The following is an 18565-nucleotide window of genomic DNA, read 5'->3' as shown; positions in this document are numbered from 1 at the left end:
ATTTATACACATTTTCACTTGACTTTGACGGGACTCCTTGTATGGAAAATTTCAATCAAATCGTAAATAAGTCTGTTTCTAGAATATTTTAGCACATAAACAACCTACTTTTAACTAAAATCACGCCCAAAAATATAGATCTTTAAACAATGGGCTCACAAATAAAAATTATCCTAAAGTATAACTCACACTCATGGTCAAAAATCAAGTACAAAATACAAATATATTTATTATCTATATTTGTTTTCAAGTTTGGCTCTACAGTATCGCACTTTGCACGTTGTTAGATTTTTGAACATGAAAGAATTTCATAAATTTTCCTCAATGGGTATCCTGGTAATTTCACATAGTTATGTTACGGGGCCCCGAGTGGCCGAGTGGTCTAAAATGCTCTCCGTTACGGATCACTGCCATCTCACCTCTGTCTGCGTGGTTTCGAGTCTCAGATTCGGCCAGTGTGGGTATGTGAGAAAGATTGCCAGTAGCTTCTCGTGGGCCGGTGGTTCTTTCCGGGTTTTTTTTCCCGGGTTATTCCTCCACCATTAATACTCGCCGCCATGTATAGCCTATCTTGTGCTGAAAAATGGCGTTAAACCCTGCAACAACAAGAAGTTATATTACAATCGGACTTTGAAATAAAGACCTCGAGTACGCTGTAAACGCGCACAATATTCACCTTGCCCTCATCAACGATCGTCTACCTGATAGTGACATTCATCTCAACAATCAAACTCAGAAGAGAATGTTCAACTAGTTTCTTAAGTTTTCATTTTTAATGTTCACCTTCCTGTCCTGAACATGAGAGACAGACAGACAGACAGAGAGAGACGGAGACAGAGAGAGAGAGAGAGAGAGAGAGAGAAACCATACATTTTATCAGGTTACCAAGAGATTTGAAGTTGATGTAAAAATATATAGGACATAAACTTCTGAAATACAAAAATTTGTAACTACTTAAAATCAGACTCAGCAGTGGAAGAATTTTTTTTGGAAAATCTATTAATTTCATGATTAGAAGTAGTAGTGGTATTTAATAATAATAATAATAATAATAATAACAATAACAATAATAATTGGTGCTTAATAATAATAATAATCATTATTATTCTTATTATTATTATTTTGGTTGTTTGATCTTGTTTCCTGTCAATAAAACAAGAATTATGACGCAATATTTACTAGTATTTGACAACCGCCATGTGAACATCGGAAAATAAGATGAAACAAATACAAATATATTCAAGAAAAAATAACTTGTACGATATGACGATAGAACTGAAATAACATATGCTTTAAGAAATTAAAAACTAGGGGCTGGATTTTCTGGTTGAGAGCAGAAAGGGGCTTTATCTTCAATCATATATTTTTTAATTACTTTCATTCAGATGAATTCCCAAAAGATAAAAAATAATGTTGTCTGTAATCATTATTTAGGTTGCCAGTACAGCTGAACAACAAATTTTAGGGGAACCAATTTTTAGAACACGGAGCCAAAACGCGCCCAATATCTATATCGAAATATGGAATTTACGTGCCGCTAATCCGATTCGTGTCCCATGACAACGTACTGGGTACAATCGCATTCCCATGATTCCTGAGAAACAATTGTGTTACCATACAATCCTTGCGTTAGTAGCCTATACCGACGACGATTAAGTTAACGGATAATGGGGTGTTTTGAAGTTTGTTTTCGAGGTATTCGAAAATCGGTAAGTACCACCAAAAAAAAAAAACCAAAAAAAAAAAAACCAAGGGTTTGAACATAACTATTGGTTCTACTGTTCGGCTCCTTGGAATGACGTAACGGATATCGAAATTTGTTCGCAAAAAACAAGGTCACGGCAACGGCAGTGGTGTGATTTGCATTAGGCTAAAAAAAGGTATATGCTTTAGCTTGCGTTAGCTTTAAAACCGGTGATTGGAAGATGACCAGAACTATAGGGATTAATAAAAAAACAACTGATTGTGAATTAAAGCAAAGAGACCCCAAGACGGCAATGTTAACGGGTATATGGGTTAATTCTGTCGGGGTGGATGGTGGATGGTAAGACTGTCGAATATATAAGCATTATTTAAGTGAGGAGAAATGAATTCATTGTCATAATTTTGGTTTTACAGTTTTGTGTTATCTAGACAAGTACTTATTCGTCATTGAAAACAGCGCAGCACCCCTCACAACACATCCATGACTAATGGCACAAAAAAAAGCCAATTTTATTTTATGTTGATCAAACATGTGTCTGCTGATATTTAGTAATGGGTAGTGGTTCTTTACACTTGGCTCGGCACTAACTTCTTTCAAGATCTGAACATTGATCTCCACAAACCAAGGGCGGTGGGGTTGGATGGTAAAGATGCTGTATACTATTTTATCCATTTGAACAAGTGAATCTGATGTCCCGATTGGGACTCCGTACGTCGAATATCTATACCAATATAAGCAATAGGAGAACTTTACACATCTCGTGATATATCAATGATACAGCATACGTATTATGCATATATGTCTACACTTATACCACATACATTCAAAATAACATGGATTTTAAACTGTTGCTATAAAAAATTTGATATACGAAACATACTCTAATATGAAATTATGATCCGCCAATGGCACAATTAATACGCATCTATAAACATTGTTTTAACTGTATGATATAGATTCAAGACATTAATGATCAATTTCAACTGATTATTCATTAGCGAGGTAAGAAAATAACCAAGATATATTAATAATTACAGTTCTCTGACTGAATTAAACTCTTTACACAATTTCACCCCAATTCTCTCTCTCTCTCTCTCTCGCACACACACACACACATACAAATGTAAATGGGGGAATATATGCACAAATCCAGAGACAGAGACAGACAGACAGAGAAAGAGAGAGACCATTGAAACTGAAATTATATCAAATAACGCAGAAAAACCTGGGTTGACGACACAGTACGAGCACACATTCTTCGTGGGCGTTTTTCTACAGTGTTCATAATATTATTGATACAAAGTTTCAACAGCCTGTCAATAGGTATACGTCTTGGTTCCTATCCATATATTACGGTATTAAGGATCTCTTGTTAGCTTTATCCACTCAACTATCCAAATATAATTTACAGAATATCTGAATTATTCTGTTGGGTTTGTTTTCATCTTCTTATATATTGATTGCAAAACACTTTGTACAGCTAAGGAGATCCCTTAAAATTTACACACCCACACACACGCATATATATATATATATATATATATATATATATATATATATATATATATATATATATATAACGGAATTATACATCGTTCAACCCAATTATCTAAACTTAATGAGCATTATATTGTGAAATTTTAAGCTGTAGAGACTTGTATCAAACACTACTTTGGTAAATCGAATAATTGTAAAATGGCAAATACATAGAGGATATTTGATTGAAACGAGTGAATAACGGATATATTTCATCGAGCGGATAAAAAAAAATCAGCATTTTCACGAGTGGCGAAACCACGAGTACAAATACTACAGTTTTTCACCCACGAGATGAAATGTATCCGTTATTCACTCGTTTCAAGCAAATATTCTTTTTATTTTATGCTCACATAAGTTGGCTACCTAAAGTTTCCGAGACAGTAAATTAACAGATTTCATAAGGTAATGTCAGTTGTTTACCGTACATGTTCTGCTGTGCTATGTATACCTGCGCACAGTATTAGTTCCACATCAGAGTGATACAAATTAACTGATATTTCCAGAATAACAAACTACAAGTTTCAAGGATAACAGACAGGGATTATTAATAATGACAATGACATGTACATAAGTTAAAAGTAATTCACTGACAAAAAATATCAAAGGGAGGTAAGTATGTTCTAACCCAAAAAAGTAGTTCCTGTAGTGACAAAACATTATTTTTTTCACTGCAGTGAAATATCAATATTATTTTAATTATAAAATCAAGTAATTCACTGCTTAGCATAACATAATAACGAATAATGAGAAGAACACACTTATTTTCATATATGCTGGAAATCAAGACTGGATAAATAGCATAAAAATGAGGATGATATGAAACAATGAAATAGATTCATTTTGATCTCAGAATAATAATAATAATAATCACGACCTTGCTTAAAGAGGGTAGCACAATGAGCTAATCTATCCTGAGGCTCTCATACAAAGGAATTTATTTATTTTAGCTGCATCTCTGAAGCCACTGGATATATTGGGTTTGGAAGCAGGGTATAGAGTTTGCATTTCTAACCTCAACTCTAATACTATTCCAAAGCAAAGTTCCAGAGTATTGAAAACTTTTTTTTAAAAGTAATTCCTTATTTGGTTTGGGAATTTTATACTGTTTTGTAGACATGGATCGCAGGTGGGGGGGGGGGTGTATTGCCCAGTAGCCTATACTGGAATAGTGATTGTAAATATTCAGGAGCTATTATGGGATATCCTGTACACTAATTTGGCTTTTCTCAAACAGATTCGATCTTTAATAGGTAATATTTTTAACTTACCAGCTACATTTTCCTTGCTTTCTTTCTCGATTGATATTAGCCTAAATGCTCTTTTTTGAAGATGTGCCAGCTTTTCTATACGTTTATCATTTGAATTACCCGATACTGTATTACAGCAGTCGATATAGGGTTGTATGTAACTGTTATAAAATAGTTTTATGTGCCTTTCAGGGAAAAAATGTCTTACCCTACTGACCAACCATCAACTTGAATTGACCTTTTGTTTTTACTGATATGTTTGATATATACAGTCCATGATAGGTTATTATCTACCAAAACACCAAGTAGTCTATCATGACAGGTCATTTGCAAACTTTTCATCCATGTCAGACATAGTTCATCAGTATCACTATTTCTCATTTTTTTGCCGTGTTGAGATAAGTAATATTTTAGTTTTACCAGTATTTACCACCATGCCATTGCATGTGCACCAGTTGTCCAGTTTGTTTAGGGCATTCTGTAAAGAAATATCAAATTCCTGCTTTGTGTCTTAGATGTCTGTTAATGTTGTGTCATCTTCATAGAGATTAATAGATAATATTGAGTCTCTTAGTAATGGGGGTAAGTCATTAATATATAAAATAAATTATAATGGGCCCAGAATTGAGCCCTGTGGTACACCATATCTAATTGTTCCAGGTTCGGACAGAACATTATTTATATAAACACTTTGTGTTCTCTCACTTAAGTATGAAGTAAACCATCTATAACTGTGCTTTCATTACATTGGTAGATTTTCAGTTTCTTCAAAAGGATTTCATGATTCACCATGTCAAAAGCTTTCTTGAAATCTACAAATACAGATCTTATTATTCTAACTTGGTCAAGTGCTTGAAGCCATTTATCAGTAAGGGAGATCAAGACAGTCTCATATGAATGTTTCTGTCTAAAGCCTGATTGATTATGGTGTGACAGCAAGTGGCTGGTTAAATATTACATGAATGAGTCATTGACATGTTTTTCAATCAATTTTAACAAGTTTGGTAGTATTGAGATTGGTTGGTAGTTATCAGTATCATCCTTAAAACCAGATTTGTGAATAGGAGTTACTTTTTGCAGTTTTCCATATTTTAGGGACAGATGAGGTTGCAATACTTAAATTGATTATGAATGTTATGCTATCTACAATAGCAGAGGCAGAATATTTATTCCCTTTGAATATTTAGATTTTTTTTTTTGGTACACTACCTCATAATTGTATGTATATTGATTCACATATTCAAATAGTTCCCTATCATTGTATATTTGCAGTGTTCTCGGTTCCGAGCCAGATTCGGCCGAAAGATGGCAAAGGGCATGGTAGCTCCTACTGGAGCAAACGATGTCGGTGAGTACCCCTAACATTTGCTAACATTTGTAGAATGGTCAATAATACAGTACGTTTCAATTTAAAACATGATTATGTGATGTCTAGCATTGCTCTCCAGGTCTAAAGACCTGCACCCAATGAGCTGGCATGGGGACGAATATTCCATAACTCATCCAATTCTTAAAACGAGTAAAACTCTGTAAATTCTTGATTCATAATAAGATGAACATGGTCATATAGAGCTAGCAATCTTCTATACGATGCACATCTGAAGTAATATGTAGCTTGCGGCTGTAGTCCATAATGTAACGTGCTCACCCCGGTTTACTGTCCCAGCGCAAGCTCACTTATATTTAGAAAATTACTTCCTGTTTAGAAACTTCGGCAATCCTTGAATTGAGACCTTGTTGTTGTTGTTGTTGTTGGGTTTAACGTCATTTTTCAGCGCACGATAGGCTATACATGGCGGCCAGTATTAATGGTGGAGGAAGAACCCGGGAAAACCCCAGAAAGAACCACCGACCCTCGAGAAGCTACTGGCAAGCTTTCTCACATACCCACATTGGCTGAATCTTAGACTCGAACCGCCGCAGACAGAGGTAAGATGGCAGTGATCCGTAACGAAGAGCGCTTTAGACCACTCGGCCACTCGGGGCCCCTTGAGACCTTGAATTAGGTGCAATAGTATAATTTACTGGCAGTATAAAGAAAGCCGTCTGATATCGTACGAAATCCTTGTAGAAAACAAAATCGCTTCTTATACACAATCTACTTTTACGTGAAGAAATTATTTATCTAAGTAGATAAAAAACATAAAATCTGAATTAGAATAATAGAATATTTATTTTAGTCTCAACATTTCAATAAACAAATCAATATAACAGAATTTACATATTCTCTTCCTAGCCAATAAATAAGTTAATATAACATAATGTACTTATAACCAACAGTCTCAACAATTTGTATTAAGTAATAATATTGATCAAATAAAATTAACTATAATGATTTCAGAATATTCATAGGGGTAATATTAAAATCCCATAACACACGGATTCAAATAAACAGAATTAACATGCGAAACGGGTGACCATTTATGTTACAATACGAGTATAGAGTCATACAAATGTACTGAAATAGCGTTATGGACTCAACGCCTTATCTTTGGCTTTGGTTTTTCTTAGTACCGAAATTTACTAAACTTTTATGTTGCAGACATGAATGTATATTTTCTAATATAATGACAGCATTCCCATTCACTATTGGAAGTCGATTATGTATTGCATTTTCATACGAACCCGATGCCGGTTGAAGAGAAACCGACTGATGTGCACGACACCCGTATTTATAACCTTCGGGTTGCACTACACAGTGTAACACACCGCCAAAACAGTACATATTGCTAACAAGTATTTAAGACTCAATAAATATTAAATATAGTTCAAATACTGAGATTCAAAACAAATATTGAATGCTAATTATATGATTACACTCTTAATTACAAACGTAAATAGAACATACACTATCCGGATGCGGTGTCCTTGCAGGAGACGGTAAGCGCATTATTCTGTTGTTGAGCATAACTTAGTATACGTAGAAAAGTAGTTATATCAACGGTTTATTGGTGTTCAGTAATGATTGTATACACCGCGCAGTGGAAATCTGAGGTGCCTCTAATACATAAATTGCAACCAAAATGGCGGACATCGTGAAATACATTAAACGTTGTACATAATATCAATTATACAGGACATTTGTTTTGTAATACATCGAATTTAACATAGTCTCAGAATATCCACCTGTACATGAAACTATTATATGTGCGATTTACAGCATTGAAACAATGTAAACCAATGATATGACACACTGGAGGTGCCTCCACTTATAAATTGCCTCCAAAACAAAGATGGCGGACATCGTAAAACATATCAAACGTTGTACATAATATAAATCATACGGACATTCTTTGGCAAAACATCTTACTTAACATAGTCTCAAACTACCCATCTGGACAAGAAACTAGTATATTTGTATTCAAGTACAATTCGTAACAATATAATCGAACAATCTAGATAACTGGCACCTTGATGACCGCAGCTAAATATTAATAGGTCCTTAGAGGACTCCATCGCACCCCAATCTTTCAGACTTAACGCTTCCTGCTCAAACTGCTTCCTTTCTCCATCTGAATTGGCCTCTTAATGCATGGATTTTTTTCAGTTTATTTTGGGGAAAGTTTTAAGTTGCAGAAAAGAAACTGCTTTAAACCTGACTATTTAGTCTTTCACTGATGCCAATGATTACAATAAATGATGTTTGATTTATCGACAAATTACTGTTTGTGGTCTGAAACATAACATTTTAGGTAGACTAATGTTTGTTTTAAGGTAACCTTTTGTACAACCCAGGCCCCCAGAATTATGAAAGCTTAATTTTTCTAACAGGTACATCTGATCCAACAAAATAACGCAACACACTCACTGTAACCTCGGTGATGACCGCAGAGGAACATGGAGCTTCAGATAGAGAGGTCACAACCCCTGAAGCTCTAAATCGTGAGTAGATAAATGATTCGCGTGTTTAGCAGCCACCAAATAAAAATAGAAAAAGAGAACTGCAAGTGTAAAAGGTCACCCTAATAACTGATTGATGCAGATTAATATAATTCATGAATCACTTAGTTGTATTCATCATACTACGCGGACTTTTGACATAAATTACTGTTTAGCAGAAATTATTGACTTTTTCTAGGATTAAATTAAAACATAACTCATCACACACACACACACACAATCACATGGGATTGAATTCTACATGTCTAGTAATGCTAAAATTCATTAAACAGCTCTCCTTATCCAAAAGTGTTAAGAATTTCATCAACAAAGGTTGTTATGCCAACATTCGATATACTTTATATGTTGCAGAGGTAGTAGACGAATTTGTCGCGTACGAGGTCCAAAAGATATTGGCATTGTGCCAAATAGAGGATGAGAATCTGGCCGACGACCTGATTCATACTAATGCAACCCTTGAACAGATTTGTAAGTGTAACATCTCTTCCATTCTTGAAACCTGTAAAGGTCTTTTCCCAAACTGTTACTCGTCTTCCATATTTTCATAAAGTACTTTGTGACGGCTCATTAAAGTTCTTGTCTTTTAAACTAACAGCTAATTGTAATATTTTGTTCCGACTTAAATCAACTGACACCAGATTAAAAAGATTAGCTGTGCATCTATTTAAATAGCAAAACATTAGTGGGTGATTTTCCATAACCACAACCCGTCGCCTCAACACATGTAAATATTAGTTATTAGATCACAATACATTTCATCATCACAGATGATCATGACCTTTATACATTTTAGCCCAGGCTGTCCATAAGGAGAAATTGAGTGAAATGCCAAGGGTAGAATGCTAAACAGAACAGACAAATTAAAAAGGTTAGTGAATGAATCTTCATCCGTATAAATTTGATGTTTGAGTTTTTATTTCAGATCATCAAACACAGATCTTGCTCTAGTTCTGAAGGCAGCTTTGGTGTCTTCAACACTAAGATTTTGTTTTATTGGACTTGTCTGTTTTTATTTAAAGTCATATATTGTAATCTGCATTATATGCCACTTGGTCAGCTCTTGTTGGCTTAATACCATCAAGCAGCTGTACGCCAAGGCTACCAGTGCAGTAATTGCCCAAGATGCTGTGGGGGACTGGTTCCAGACAACAGTGGGAGTGCGTCAAGGTTGTCTCCTGTCACCCACGCTTTTCAACATCTACTTAGAGCGCATCATGAGCGAAGCCCTGAAAAACCACTGTGGGACAGTCGGCATTGGAGGGCGTAACATCACCAACCTCCGCTTTGCAGACGAAATTGATGGACTGACAGGCAGTGAAGACGAGCTAGCCACCTTAGTGAAGAACCTGGATGAAACATCTTCCAGATTTGACATGGAGATAAGCGCTGAGAAGACAAAACTGATGACAAATAGTGGCAAACAAATCTCAGCCAAGATTAAAGTTAGAGGACATGAACGGGAAACAGTGAGCCAGTTCAAATATCTTGGTTCCATAATCACTGAAGAGAGATCAAGAGCAGAAATTTTCTCAGGAGCAGAACAAACAATGGCAGCTATGTCAAAGCTAAGACCCATCTGGAGAGACAAGAATATCTATCTGAAAACTAAAATTAGACTAGTGCGAGCTCTATTCATCTCAGTCTTTTTGTACTCATGTGATGCTTGGACCCTGACAGCAGAATTACAACGAAGAATCCAGTCACTTGAAATGAGATGCTTCAGAACCATCCTTGGCATCTCTTACATGGACCACATCACAAATGAAGAAGTGCGTAACACCATCAGGTGCGAAGTAGGCCAATATGAAGACCTCCTCACCACCGTCAAAAAGAGAAAGCTGCAATGGTATGGCCATGTCACTAGAGCCAACAGTCTATCCACAACAGTCTTGCAGGGCAGCGTCCATGGTGGCAGAAGGAGAGGTAGACAGAGAAAAAATTGGACTGACAACATCACAGAATGGACCAGGAAAAGTTTTGCGGAGACACAGGCAATGGCACATGATCGAGAGAAGTGGAGGGAACTGTTCAGATGTTCAGCAGCACAGTGCCTCAACGACCACACTAGGTCATGAGACATGATGATGATGATGATCATGATGATGATGTTGGCCTAACGTCAAGAAAATTGTTTCCTATTCTTGATTTCAGGTTGAGGACTGACACCACACGTCAAATGGGAGCAAACAAGAAAAAATATGGCTAAACATTCCAAATGTAATGTGCCAAGTTGTTCCAAAATTAACTCTAGTTGTTACGGTGTAAAGAATCAGGAACACCTATACTAGTGAACTTGGCGTTTGGGCAAGAATCCCTAAACAGCTCAAGCAAAAACGGCCAATTTTATGTGAAATGCTTGTTTTTCTTTTTTTGTCTTAATTAAGGCCTTAGCTGGAGAGGAAAACTATAACCTTTAATTTTAATTGCTAGAGAAGAAAATTACAACCGTTAATTTTAATTTCAATGATTTAAGCAATATTGATAATTTCTGTTTTCCACAATTATAACTGACATCCAAACACTAGACTCTGAGCATGTGTTTTTTTTAAGATTATCGAATCTGGAGATTGAGTTTATTTTTTTAAAGACTAAATCAAGGTAATATCCTGTATAATACTGAGAGCGTGGCAGGTTGTTTTAATGCTAATTAACATAAAATCAGATGAAAGAAAAAATTCGCAAAAGATATTGCTGTTCATTTAACAATTTACTAGATTCCCTTTTCTTTTGATGTCAATAGAGAATTTACATTCACATCTAAAATGTTAACTCAGAAATAATTTGCGTTTAAGGATTTTTCTATATCAGTGGGAATAATATCCAAGTGAGGTAACCACAATCAGGCCAAAATAGTCTCCAAGAAAGATAACCAAACTAGGGTAAAATTGACACTGAATTAAGTTGCGTCCCTTAATACAGTAACGTTGACATAAATGGCCAGTGAATAAAGTTAGGTACCATACTTCATTTCTCTCAAGTGGTTTTGCTTAATCATGCTAACAAAGTTAGTGTGAATAGCACGAAAAGCATCAAAAGTTCAAATTTGTGTTAAAAATATTAAACATTACATATAATAGCCTGAAAATCTAATCATATTATTTGCACGTGAATACAAAGAGCTTATCAGATTTATTTTCTGTCTCTAGTGGTAATTTGCTTATTGTGCTGACAGAGATTTTGGTAACAAGTCAAAACAGTTGAAAAATGTGTCATAAAGTAAACATTTGTCTATCTCAGGCACTTTTGGCAGAACGAAGATAACAAGGTATTTCTCAACAGATTTAAGTGCAAAGGATGTGTTCAAATCCTACCAGTGAATTGTTGCTGGAGTATTCATTATTGCGTTGACCTGAAATGGATGGACAGCTGGAACATAGATGAACAGATAAACAAAATCAATTCAAGCATAAAAGTAGGCTTGTACACATAATGTGCATTGAATATCAAAATCATACACATGGTGACTATCAGTGTTTCCCTTTACCCTCATTTGCGTTTCAGAGACCCCCACATGTTTTATTTGACCCCCTGTTCTGATACCAAAGTTTATTTTTTTACTCAGCCTGACCCCCCGTTTTGACACCAAGGAGAGTTTTGACTCTCAATTTTAAGCTTACGAGGTTTAATTTATCATATGTTTTATGTGGTGAATACAACAACAAAAAACAACAGAACATCATTCACCATATATTATATTTTGTAATTTCCACAATGCAAGTATAGCGACTGATATTTATTTGCCATAATGTTAGGCATGGTCTATAAACTGTTTTGGTTACTATCAGAAATATTTTCTTAATGTTTTGCAAGTTTATGATATTTTCAAACCCATTATATCTCCTGAATTTGCATGAGTTCCCTTATATTTTTCTGCATAGAAAACAAGATCTACAGGGTTGCAAAAAAGAAGGAAATCGAATTCTTTAGCAAATTTATCCAATCTCTTTCATACACTTTATCATCTTGACAATTGTCGAATTCATTTAAAACTTGTAAACATAAAGGAATGTTGATTTTTTCTTTCGCATTAGCCATGTCTCATTATATATGATATTGAATGAAAATAATTCAGTAATAAACTTCCCTTTCTTTTTCAGATCTTAAAGTCAAATCATGTATTCCTGTTTATTGCTCCTTTTCAACATTCACACAGACTCTAAATAGGATTCTTCTTGCTCACTTTTTTCTCATTTATTTATTCTACCACCAACTGTGATGACAGCTATATATTGATCATTTACTGCATATTTATTTTGGGGGGAGGGGATAAACAATTCAGTTTTTGTCCAACTATTTTTTTCTTCGTATTGTTTAATATTTGCATTTGATCATGTAAACAAACCAACTTATCCTTATTTGATAGGAATGTTATGTACAAGAAATTTACTTTGCGAATGAAGTGTAACTTATGTTCAAATGAGCTACAATACGTTCAGTTAGAATTCTTTATCGTGAATTTATAATACCACGCATGTAATCCTTTATAAAATCTAAATTAGAAGAAACAATTTACTTAGTGAGATTTTCTTCTTGTCCATTAGTTTCCTATGCATGTTTGTTTTCTTTTAAAAAAATATATCAATTTCCAAAATGATTATAGAAGATATTTAAAAATAACCACAAATTATTCCATGACATACTCAAAGCCAAACATAACCTTTATCATCAGTAATGTTGATCAAGCTTAGAATGTTCCAAGCATTTAGGAATCTATTTTCATGATTACTTTGTATTTTAACATCAGACATCCGGGAACAAAAGATATATTAAGAATGGTTTCAAAAGATCAAAGCAACCAGTTAGTTTAAGATTTCAAAATCAATTCTAAAATGTGATCCTTGTTTATAAATCTGGTGATGAAATGAAAGTAGATTATAAGCAATGTTTCATTTGAAGGGTAAAATAGAAACTAAGTTGTTGGACAACACTATTCTTATTTTCTGTATTACATTATAAATACCCTCTGCTGAAATGTATAGCTTGATGTGTCCTTGAAATAAATAGGAATAAAATCTACTAATCTGGAATTATTCAATCTATGCAACTCCTTGCCACCATTTCTTTACGTAAAATATATGTCAAGCTGGCTTCTAAAATACAAATTCTCAGAATACATAGCTACATTTCGATGTCATCTCCTGACCATAAGATTAAATAGGACACAAATGGCCAAGAGATTGTCGATGGTATGAAATAATTATTTTATTCATCTCAGAATCATGAATTGTTTTCTACATATCTGTAAAATGGTAACATGTATTTTCAGCAGATGTTTTGTAATTGAATTCCAAATGTAAATTTTATCATCCTTTAGATGAAGCTAGTTACGCTGATTTATGAATTTGAGGTTCAAGATAAACCCTTTATCTACTAGTTTTAGCTTGAAAACTGGTACCCTTTATGCAGGATGTTTGCATTATTTATGTGAGTGAATCCCTTCCCCCACTTCCAATGTCCCTTTTAGTTTTGAATCACAAATTTTAGTTTTCATTAATAGGGCGGGGTTAAGTTTACAGTTAATGTTGTTTTTCTTAAAAAAATATATATATTTAAATCAATCATGGGGGATGTCAGCTTTTGATGAGGGAAGTGGTTGCTTGTTTGGTTCAATGGACAAACAAGGATGAAAGCCAGTTTTGGTTCAAAACTGGTGACCCCTCATTCATCATGCTGGCGTTCTTCTGTGAGTGAACTTCACAATAATTTATAATCAAAGGGTATTCACTTAATATTCCGCCTCTCAATACACTTTATGTTGTATGGAAATATAAGTATTTTCACATCCAAATTTCACGACCAACATGTTTTAAACCGAATATTGTATTGAGTTTGTTTTCATTAGAAGACTATTCATGTGGAAAGATGTAGCTTTAATTAGCCAATGGTTCAATTAATCAGGCAACAAAATCACATTTAAGAAAATCTCAAATTTTTACCCTTTATGGATGACTGATTCATTACTCAAATCATCAACTAGCATCATCTATCAACATCAGTTCTCTAAAGTCTGTTATCAGATTCATTCTTTTGGTTTTAATGATTCAAAATTCAGTTATTTAAAACAATTAAAAAGTAGTTTTCTCTTTCATCCTAAATTTCACTGTTTGGGTGATGAAAAATCTATGACAACTTTAGCCATTTTACACATTGTATATTACTACATGATTCTGACTTATACATACCCAATAAAGAAGATAAATAATAATAATAATAATAATAATAACAATAATAATAATAACAATAATATTTTATTAAACCTTGAGGGAAAATATCTTAGGCAAATGATACAAGCATGCCAAGTTATGGAAAATGTTTTGGCTTTGGGTTAGTTGACCTTTAAAAAAAGTTAATAATAAATCAAAATGAAACCTTTATTCGTTTTCTTGGAAATATAAATTAAAAATACCAGCCATGCATAGGGAATGTGGTGGGGAACTTCTCCTTTAGGCCAAAAATTATATATTTAAACTACTTTCAAACATTCTCATTCTTTATATATATTTATTTCATGCTTTAAAATCGAAGTAGATCAATATATACTAAATTTATTTATTTATTGATAATTAAAAGTGCAATTACTTTTAAAAAGACACAAGTATTCAGGCTCCAAACAATGTTTGCTCCAACATTTTATTTTCTATAAAATTGTTAACATTTTTAAAGCTTTTGAACTGTATTGTCCTTGAAATGCTAAATGTGCCAGTGAATGAGAACACTGTATCTTTCTAATTTCTACGAGAACATTTTGTACTATATTAGTTTTTTCTGTTATTTATGACACAAAGACCAAGTTTAATAAACTGTCAAACTTTCACCGGTCTCATCTTGTATCTTTCACTGAGATTGCGTTATGTTAAATTATATTACTGATTCTAATAGATAAAAGAAAAATTGATAAGATAAACGATAATTTGGATGACAAAGTTTATGTCATCTCCATACACCAAAATGAACTGGGAGGCATACATGTGGTGTTATTAAGCTGAAAATTCTGAAGAATGATGTTGGAGCTCAGACATGTTCTTCCATATTTTGAATCACTCTGCGTTAGCCCCCTGTGTTCGAGGGTGTCTTTGTAATGACACACCACTGACCACTGTTTATTTTCATTAGACATTTTCTAATACAAACGATGTCGTTAGGACACGTCACCAATATCAATAATAATAAATATTTCGGGTTGTTTCAACGTTAATTTCTCTCTTCATATCTGATAAAGTTACCAGTATTCTGAATGAAGTCACTGTCACTGTGCCCTCACAAACATAGATGTCTGCTTTGCATTGCCGTAGTCAAGTTCAATAAAAGAAATTCTTATTTTCTACTCAATTACATATATCAATTGGAAATTTAAAACAAATTCCTTATATTTTGTACTTTCTGTGTCATTTGCATGTTAAAATAATCTGAGTGACACAACAACACAGTGTCGCTACAAAACAACACACTGTGTCGGATCCAAACCACGCGTCACTTCATAGGAAGCCGGATCCACAAGTGCCACTACCACATCGTTTCAAACGCAAGTGTGGTTTCAACACTAGAGTGGACTTACATAATTCGGTGCCATATTGGCACATTAACATAGACTAATTTTGGTAATCACTAACTCATTATGTTATGTAAGATACCTTTAAACGTATTTAAATTTCATAAATGTTCACAAATGGGGTCAAGCTACAAGATTTCACAAATTAGAACAAGCCATTCCCCTACAATCGATCTGAAATTTACAATGATAGCGGCAGTGACTTAATATATCATCAATAGGCGATACAGAACCTTTTGACACGAATGCTTCCTAAGGACAACAAAAAAGGCAGGGGCTCGTTTGATCCAAGAAATTTAACAACTATTGATTCTTAAAAGGGGGTACTAACCTAATATTTCAGGTAATATGGAAACACCAACTCGTATGGAAAGGGCAGAAAAGAGAACTCCACCTGTAGGTTCTAATTCTCTATATCAATACTGCTCTCTTCTCTCTCTCTCTCTCTCTCTCTCTCTCTCCAGCTGTCCTTCTTTCTCCTTTTACTGAATATTTTCTGTCAATTCTTTCCGAAGCTGAAACTTTTTTAATTCCAACTTAATCTTTATCGGTCTTTTATAACTGTATTTCCTTTAACTTCCTATCAAAACCAGATATCAATTTATCAATCCAACCCAAAGGACAAATATCAGAAAATTCCTTTCCCTCCAATTACTGAATCAAAGTAGTCCTTATTCTATGTTTTGTTCAAGAGGATCTCGCTTCAAAAGATCATAACGTCTGGCAAGCTCAAAAAGATCATCTTTTTCATACACTCTAGCCTTTTATGGGTAGGATTTCAAACAAAAGTCTCGACATTATAAGATATTTTGAACTCTGGTTTCGCTGAACATTTCTTAACTAAATAAAAGTAAAACCGGCCCAACAGACCCTGAAAATTCCGACATAAACTCAAATAAACTTTTAAAGACAATTTTAACTATCTCTGAAACGTTTTAACGAAATTGATATCACGAATTGGCCACCAATTTCTGTTACGAATCTAGCTCGTAAGTATCAGAAAAAAGTGAAACCAACAGTTTAAGTCAAAATCAACAAGCAATTTGTTTCTCTAACATACAAAGTGAAACATTAATTCACAATTAGAGTATTGTGAATTAAATGCCAAATAGTCATAAATACCCTATCGAAAGTCCAAAACTATATAATACTCCCGATTAATTCCAACAGTCCTGAATGTCCCGATGTACCACAGTGAAGGAATACAGAATGTATTGAATGATTCCACAGCAATTCCACAGCACTATATAACCAAAGTCAATGATTACTTGGTAATTCTAATGAATACTTTAGATAATTATTTCATCTCGAATTATGTCTGAAAACATCTGTAAACTCTGATATCAAATGGATTCCAGACAGTCATCTAATATGATTTATTTGCTTGCCAAGCTCCTTATTTATACACATTTTCACTTGACTTTGACGGGACTCCTTGTATGGAAAATTTCAATCAAATTGTAAATAAGTCTGTTTCTAGAATATTTTAGCACATAAACAATCTACTTTTAACCAAAATCACGCCCAAAAATATAGATATTTAAACAATGGGCTCACAAATGAAAATTATCCTGAAGTACAACTCACATTCATGGTCAAAAATCAAGTACAAAATACAAATATACATAACACAGGCCATAGCACAAATGGTAAATCGGTTAAGGCTTTTAATAGCAATATCTAAGAGTATGCCAATCTGCTATGTCATCGTTCTTTCTGCAATTTTGTTCCACACAAATTAAAAAAACAATATTATACACTGAAACAGCATTTGAGTTATGGTATTCTTTCTTTACTCAAACATTTTTTTTTATAACTTGCATTAATTTTGACATTTTAGTCTTATATTCTAAGGTTTTTGTTTCCCCAAAATTTAGGACATTGTGCACACAATACAACACAAAGACATATTCTTTAAGCATGGTTAAACAAGACATTGTTAGTCTATTGTCATATATAACATCAACATTAATTTAACCCTGTATTCAGAAAATCACACACAATGATATAAAATTTTAAAAAATAAACCATTGTTCATATTTGCCTGAAAGTTTGGCTCTACAGTATCGCGCTTTGCACATGGTTAGATTTTTGAACATGAACCAATTTCCCAGGTTTTCTTCAATGGGTATATTGGTAATTTCACATAGTTATATTACAATCGGACTTTCAAATAAAGACCTCGAGTACGCTGTCAACGCGCACAATATTCACCTTGCCCTCAGCAACGACCGTCTACCTAATAGAGACATTCATCTCAACAATTAAACTCAGAAGAGAATGTTCAACTAGTTTCTTAAGTTTTCATTTTTAATGTTCTCCTTCCTGTCCTGAACACGAGAGAGAGAGAGACAGACAGACAGACAGACACAGACAGACACAGAGACAGAGAGAGAGAGAGAAAAACCATACATTTTATCAGGTTACCAAGAGATTTGAAGTTGATGTAAAAATATATAGGATATAAACTTCTGAAATACAAAATTTGTAACCACTTAAAATCAGACTCAGCAGTGGAAGATTTCTTTTGAAAATCTATTAATTTCATGATTAGTAGTAGTAGTAGTGGTGCTTAATAATAATAATAATAATAATTATTATTATTATTATTATTATTATTATTTT

The 18565-nt window shown here is 33.9% G+C and overlaps 1 protein-coding gene and 1 long non-coding RNA gene across 4 annotated transcripts in view; one reads left to right on the top strand and one right to left on the bottom strand.

Annotated features, from left to right (window-relative positions):
• Positions 1-18565, bottom strand: part of LOC149786805 (histone deacetylase 8-like) — a 126338-nt gene that overhangs the window by 18003 nt on the left and 89770 nt on the right. The gene's annotated exons all lie outside the window — the stretch shown is intronic.
• On the top strand, positions 1409-9859 carry LOC149786809 (uncharacterized). The gene is made up of 4 exons (XR_016425035.1): positions 1409-1709; positions 5764-5839; positions 8263-8373; positions 8743-9859. It is a non-coding gene; the product is annotated as an uncharacterized LOC149786809 (long non-coding RNA).

Source organism: Sinohyriopsis cumingii, chromosome 12 (assembly GCF_028554795.1).
Source record: "Sinohyriopsis cumingii isolate HCF-2022 chromosome 12, ASM2855479v2, whole genome shotgun sequence".
NCBI lineage: Eukaryota > Metazoa > Mollusca > Bivalvia > Unionida > Unionidae > Sinohyriopsis > Sinohyriopsis cumingii.
The sequence above is the reverse complement of the archived record's forward strand: the minus strand, read 5'-3'. Positions and strand labels throughout refer to the sequence as shown.